A 7087-nucleotide genomic window follows, 5' to 3' on the forward strand; every position below is an offset into this window, starting at 1 on the left:
TTTCCCGCCTGTGGGACAAGGGGCATCTGTAATCATCATCTTCAAGTGGATTTTTACAACTGGGCAAGGCCTCGTGGTTTTTCCCTTTTTACGGGTTTTCCACGTAAAATTTCTGGTGTGGTCATAGCTTGATTCACTTTCATCTGAGTGTGTGCTGAATTTTCGTGCAACGCTAAGACGATAATCCATTACTCTACCGCCGCGAATTTTCTAGCACGCATCATTACTAAATGTAGTTATGTTGAAGATTATTATTGGTCGAACATTGATTCTCAATCCACTAGCTTTCACACAAATATATTTCCGCATATTTTGTCTCCGAGTGAAGAGCCAAATCATAAGCCTAACCATCCTCGTCCCAACAACTTTTAATTAGAATGTGAAAGTGATCTAGTAAGATTTGTTGATACGAGAATACTTAGGTGGATAAGTGGGTTTAACTGTAGACAAAATGTGAAAAAATTATACTCATGAGAAAGTTGCTTTAGCTATAGTGACAGCTAAGATTAGAGGATAATATGGATAAATGTTCGTTAATAATCGGTCTTCGACAACCCTTACAGCCTCAGCATGTTATTATCATTTTGACATCAAGTTTATCTAAAAGTTTCATTCCTTTTAAAATATGTTGATTATATTCAAGTTTTATCATCTTTTTATACCAATCGACCAATAGATCTACTAAAATAATTAAATACAATGTATTCAGCTAATTTTTATTAGAAAGTTGCTTTAGCTATAGATTAGATCTGAAAGTTATGATGGAATTTAAATTTTTAGTAGTATACAACATAATTAGTAGTTCATAAAAAAATTATGTATACATCCCCATCCCATTTTTAGTAAACCTAACCATCCTCGTCCCATTTTTAGTAGTATACAATGGAATTGAAAGTAAACCTAACCATCCTCGTCCCATTTTTAGTAGTATACAATGGAATTGTATACATAAAAAAAATTATGTAAACAACATAATTTTTTTATTACTTTCAAAAGTTATGATGGAATTGAAATTTTGAATGAAATAAATTCGTATTAAATTTTTTTGTACACCAATTCACCCCCCACTTTGTGTGCCGCAATCTTCGTACCTTCATAGCTATGTTATTGATGAAATAATTACCCAAAATAATTAAATACAATGTATTCAGCTAAATGCATTTCATAATGTGTTTATTATTATTATGTTTGAAGGTACACATGAATATTCATACATCAAGATCATGGATGTACAATATGCTTTATCTGGATAGAAAAGGTATCTTATCGAAGTTCTTGAACGACATCGAGGAATTTGTGACAGATGCTTCTCAACTGCTGGTTTACCTATTTGAGGGTAAGTTTTGGTGTTCATGTTCGAAACACTGAAATCGAGCACACCTAATGCCTAACAAAGTGAAATATGATCTATACCATTGTGGATTTCAATAAGATTACTAGATTTGGACTCCACATGGGGAGGTTGATCCTATAACATTCAGCTCTACTCCTTTGACGAGTTATGATCCTCCACTTGGATTTGACTTAAGCAGATTTAAGGAAATGGTCTTTGATGGAATAAGGCACCAAATCCTAAGGATCGAACATTTTATGATTTATTGACTGTTGCTCAAAGTCCTTTGTAGTATGGTTGCATATCTCATTATGAGTTATTTGTAGCTCTCAGAATGTTGAAAATTAAAATAAAATACAACATGCCCTGAGAGCGCTTCAATCAGTTTGCAGGTCTAATAAAAGATACTAATTCACCTGAATATTTAGTCCCTTAAGATTTATACAAAACAAGAAAGTTGCTCTCCAAGTTAGGGCTTAAAGCAGAGAATATTGATTGTTGTGTAAATAAATGTATACTATATCACAAAGTAGTGCGATGGAGACTTAGTGCAGATTTTGTAATTCTTCTAGGTCAAACCTCAAAACAGAAAAAAGTAAGAGGCAGAAGAAAGTTCCGTTCAAACGGCTCTACAGAGGCTATACAATTATATGTGTACTGCTCCACCTATGATGTGACATCAAAGCAGATTAGGAGAAAACAACTCAATAAGTTTTCCAACAAATGAGAAGACGTGCAAATCTTTTGATTGATCAGATCCTGAGTTTGCTGTGGAGGCACATAACATCCAGCTAGGTTTATGCTCTGGCTGCTCACACCATACGGTCACCCCGCATCACCCGTCTGTTATTGGTCGATGATTGTTACATCATACAATCTGTCAACTAAGATGTGCATGAGAACCCTTTTCTTCTTTCTGACACTGATTAAACCTAATCTTAGTAGCTGTAAATGGAGGATTGATATATATATTTGTAGCTATTAATAGATGAGCTGCAAATTACTTGAAAAATAGGAGTCATGACATACGACGTCTCCAGAAAACACAACTTCCTGATGAAAATATCATTAATGTGGATAATAAATGATTTTCCTACATATGGATTGTTATCTGAGCGGAGTACCATAGGAAAGTTAGTTTGTCCATATTGCATGAATTTGTCTAAGACATTTACGCTTCAGCGTAACAAAAAGAATTCATGGTTTAACTGTCATTGTATGTTTCTAGATGTTGAACATCCCTGCAGGTGGAACAGAAATGTATTCAAAAGAAACAAAATTGAGAAATCCTCTCCTCATTCTAGAATATATATGGAAAATATAATGCAGATAGTTAGTGATATTCGAGATATTACTTTGTACCCTGATCTTTCTACACATTATCCACCCGGATTTGGTGTCACTCATAATTAGATAAAGAAGTCAATTTTTTTGAGACATGTCTTATTGAAAGGATAACATGATCAGATATAATTTGGATATCATGTCCATAGAAATTTTTTTTTGATAATATCTTCAACAATGTGATAGATGTTAGCGAAAAAACAAAGAATCCCATGAATTAAAAATGGTAACATTAAAAGTGATAGTTTTTATTATCATAATCGACGGATTGTGGTCGTCAGAAAAAATCTAAATTTTTATAGTGAACTTAATTTACCTTCTTGATCAGATAACTAGAAAGAAGATATTTAAATTAAAAATTTAAGAAAATATCATATCTAAAAATTTGATTTAAAATATTATTCAAAATATTCAAAAGTGAAATACCTTAAATCAAGATATTATTTAGTGAATCATTAAAAAGAATATTATTGCATCATTATTATATATATATTTAAAATAATAATAAAATAATTTTAATATTTATGACATAATTCAATTCACCCTATGTTTCAACCCTAGTTAAACCTAAGGCCTCCATAGGAATTAACCTCGGCCCTTGCAACTTGCTATCACTGAGAACTATATTAATTACATCTAAACTACTATTATTAATGAACTATCATTGCACATTTACAATGATCAACTTCATAACTCTGTCTTTCCTAATTAACAAGAATGGTGGGCATGCGTAATCATTATTCATAGTGAATTATTTAAATTAGGCTATGCCCTGTAATTTTTTCTCCTTTTAAAAGTTTTCCATACAAAAATTGACTTGTCTCCTCCTGCGCTCCTCTCATAATCATCTGATGCATGCCAAAAGTTCTGCAACGGTAGAGCGTAATAAACTATCGTCTTAGAGCCGTGATAGCTAAAAACGGATCCCGATTCTATCCTCTGTGATCTCACATTTGGCGAGGTTCCTCGATACCACGAAAACACGCACACGATATCCGCGTCATGATCCAATGAGATTCATTTGTACCATCTAATATTTGTGAGTTATTTTATCAAAACTTTTTTGAGAATTTAGCTATATTTTTTCCCCCCATTGCAAAGTTGCTAAATTATCATAGGTTGTCTTCATGCCAACTGGAAAAAGTTCAGAGTTATAAAACCCAACAATCAAAATCAAATTAAATATGTGTTACATGTGTTCCTCTTCTTTTATTTATTTTCTTTTGCTTTTGTTGACTAAAAATATCTAAGTCGTTTTACCTAATTTACGTAGGGAATTTTTATTTTATTATCTTCAATTTTGGACTCATATAAGACTCATGACGACTCGGGCATTAATAACATTTTGTGATATTTATTAAACAAAGACCAACCTAAACATTCATATTTGCAAACTAACCCCCGATGTATTTATGTGATATGGTCTAACTATTGAGAATTTAAAGGTAAAAGAGTGGGAAAATTATTTTGTCAGGACTCCTTACGTAGAGAATCATTCAGAGTCCAATAAAATCACGTCACATGGCGGTGACCGAAAAAAAATAAAATTTGTCCAGTAACATAAGGGAATATTCATCTCGTGTTATTCAGGTGTTATTGTGTGTTATTCAAGTGTTATTGATGTGTTATTTTGTTATTATAACACCGAGAATATTCTCAGAACACAATAAAATCTGAATAACATATAATAACACGCGAATGATAAGGAATAACACGGTGGAATATTCTCATATTACTGGGCCGATTTTAATTTTTTTTCTTTCACCGTCACGTGGCGTGATTTCATTGGACTCCGAATGATTCTCTATGTTAGGAATCCTGACAGAATATGCGCTAAAAAAAATGTGATTGATTTGTAAATAGTAAGTGGTGGTCTGTGTAAAATTGTCCCTAAAACTTTAGTCTTTGTTTGATCGATCATGTCATAGTATGCTTACCATATAAGAAATATTTTTATAATCCGAATAGTCTACTGGATCTGACTACTGTAATAATATGATAATAATTACTACTTTTCTTATTATTATATTTAAAAAAAAATGAAATTCAGTCTGTCACGAAGGCATCAGAAGCTGTTTATGAAAAGGATTGGAGATAAGGATTTGAAGGGATGATAGTTAGATAAATAAATAAATAATGCCGACAATGCACAACGTATTCAGTGAAGACAAAGTAGAATGCAGGGGCTTCTCCTTCTCTGGTCGGCCGGCCGGTTTAGAATCCTGAGAGATTTGCACGTGGAGTAACATGAACCGGTCCAGATGGACGTGCCATGCATGATCCCGAGTTTGATCTGTGAATTTTTGGAGAATTATTTCTTGTTATTTTATAATTAATTAAAATGTATTTGGTTGCTTTTTTTTCATCATCATCCTTGATTATTATTCTTCATCATATCAAGCTTTTTTCATCCTTCATCATGTCAAGCTTTTTTCATCCGTTGGAGAGAGAGTCGGTTGTCGGAGATCAGAGAGAATCTTAGAGTTGTTCGCCCTGGAGGGGAGTCTAGGAGTACCTTGCCCCAAAAACGGGGTCTTAGAGTTGCTTGCCCCGGAAAGCAGTCTTACAGATTCTCGCCCTGGAGGATATTCTTTGAGTTGTACACCCCTCATGGAGCTTGTCGTTGCCTGGTGGTGTTTTATAATTTGGGTGGATCTTTTTCGCACACCTCGCGGAGCTTGTCCTTGACTCATTGTCAGGTGTCGATACGTTCCATAGGCCTTTGACGATAGTTAAGACACCTCTTATGGAGCTTGTCACTTCCTGGTGTTAACTTTATAATTTGGGGGCAGGAAAATCAGTTACGCACCCCACAAGCAACTAATCGTTATCAGGTGCCAATACGTTCCATAGCCCTCTAACGATCCTTAAACTTCTCTCATGGAGCTTGTCGATACCGGGTGTTAAATTTATAATTTGGCCTTAGGGCAATCTCTTAAGCACCCTCGTAGACCTTGCCATTGTCGGGGGTTGAAACGTCTCAAAGACCATTACCGATTGGACGATCTTGGCGTCCTTTTCGGTGCTTTTTTTTTTCTTCAATCGATTTTACTTTCTTGACATCATTGTGCGTGTTTAATATGTCTTCAATCGATTAGACGTTTCATGGTGCTATTGTTGGTTCATTCTTTTTTTTTTTGACCGATCGGGCGTTCTTGATGTCGTTGGCAATTTTTCTACATGCTTGAATTAAGAGATTGGCATTGATAGGTGCACCAAAATGCAGCGTCGATTTACAATAATTTCCCACAAATAAGTCTCAAAGAAAATAGGAGCATTCAGCATAAATCCTTCCAACAGGAGTAAATAAAAAGAGTTGAGCATGTTCTCTTCCATATTAGTAATGATAGCTATAAGATCGATAAAATAATAAATAAAGAATGAAATAAAGTTCCCCAGCTAAGACTATATGCATGAATTTGTTGACCTTGTCCTCGCCCAAGTCTTAAGCTTAAAGACTGTAGAGTGAATCCTTTGTGGGCTTATGCTGCTTTCAAATGACATACCATAAATTTAAAAGAGTAATCACTGCATTCATTTAAGTATGTAGATAAAAAGGTTTCATTTGGGATCTCTTATAGTAATATTGATTTATATATTTCGTGGTTTTTGAAGCAAGTGAGTGGTATGAACATAAATCTTTCTGTCTTTAACTTTATTTTAATTTTATTCTGATGAGATTGGCCGATGGCGGTCGGCTGTATTAGAGGTGGTCGGCCGATAAGTAAGTGGCCGGTCGACCGGTAACCACAAGATGCCCATAAAAATTAAGTGACGTGCAGACATACAAATGTAAGAGTTAACTGGTATGTATGTAAACATATAAAAACATATAAATGGAGTGGTAAGTATGTAAATCTTTTCTGTTTTAGCTTCTGTCAGATGGTCAGTATGGATAAAATAAAGACGCCAAATTTGATGGCACAAGATTCAGGCTTCCTCCACGGTCTCGCATAGGAGTGAGGGCGGCCAGCAGGACGCAGGTAGCCGATAGGGCTGTCAAAAAAGCTCATTGTTCGTGAACAGCTCGTGTTTAGCTCCTTAAGTAGCTCGTGTTCAGCTCGTTCGTTAAGTATACGAGCCCAACACGAACAAATTTTTAAAGCTCGAATTATAAATGAGCCGAACACGAACAACTCTTTCTCCGTTCGTGTTCGGCTCGTTTTAGCTCGAAATAAAAAAAAAAATTATATAACTTTTTATATGTTGTTAGTGTTTTTTGTATAGATTTGATCCAGGTTCGAATCCCACACTTTACATCTATTTTTCTCAAATTTAGTTTAACGAGCCAATTTCGAGCCTAACATGAGCCGAACACGAACACAAATATTTAAATCGAGCCGAACACGAACACACTGTTCATGAGCCAATTTCGAACACGAGCTATTTCAAACGAGCCGAACACGAGCC

Source organism: Phalaenopsis equestris, unplaced genomic scaffold, assembly GCF_001263595.1.
Source record: "Phalaenopsis equestris unplaced genomic scaffold, ASM126359v1 Scaffold235604, whole genome shotgun sequence".
NCBI classification, from domain to species: domain Eukaryota; kingdom Viridiplantae; phylum Streptophyta; class Magnoliopsida; order Asparagales; family Orchidaceae; genus Phalaenopsis; species Phalaenopsis equestris.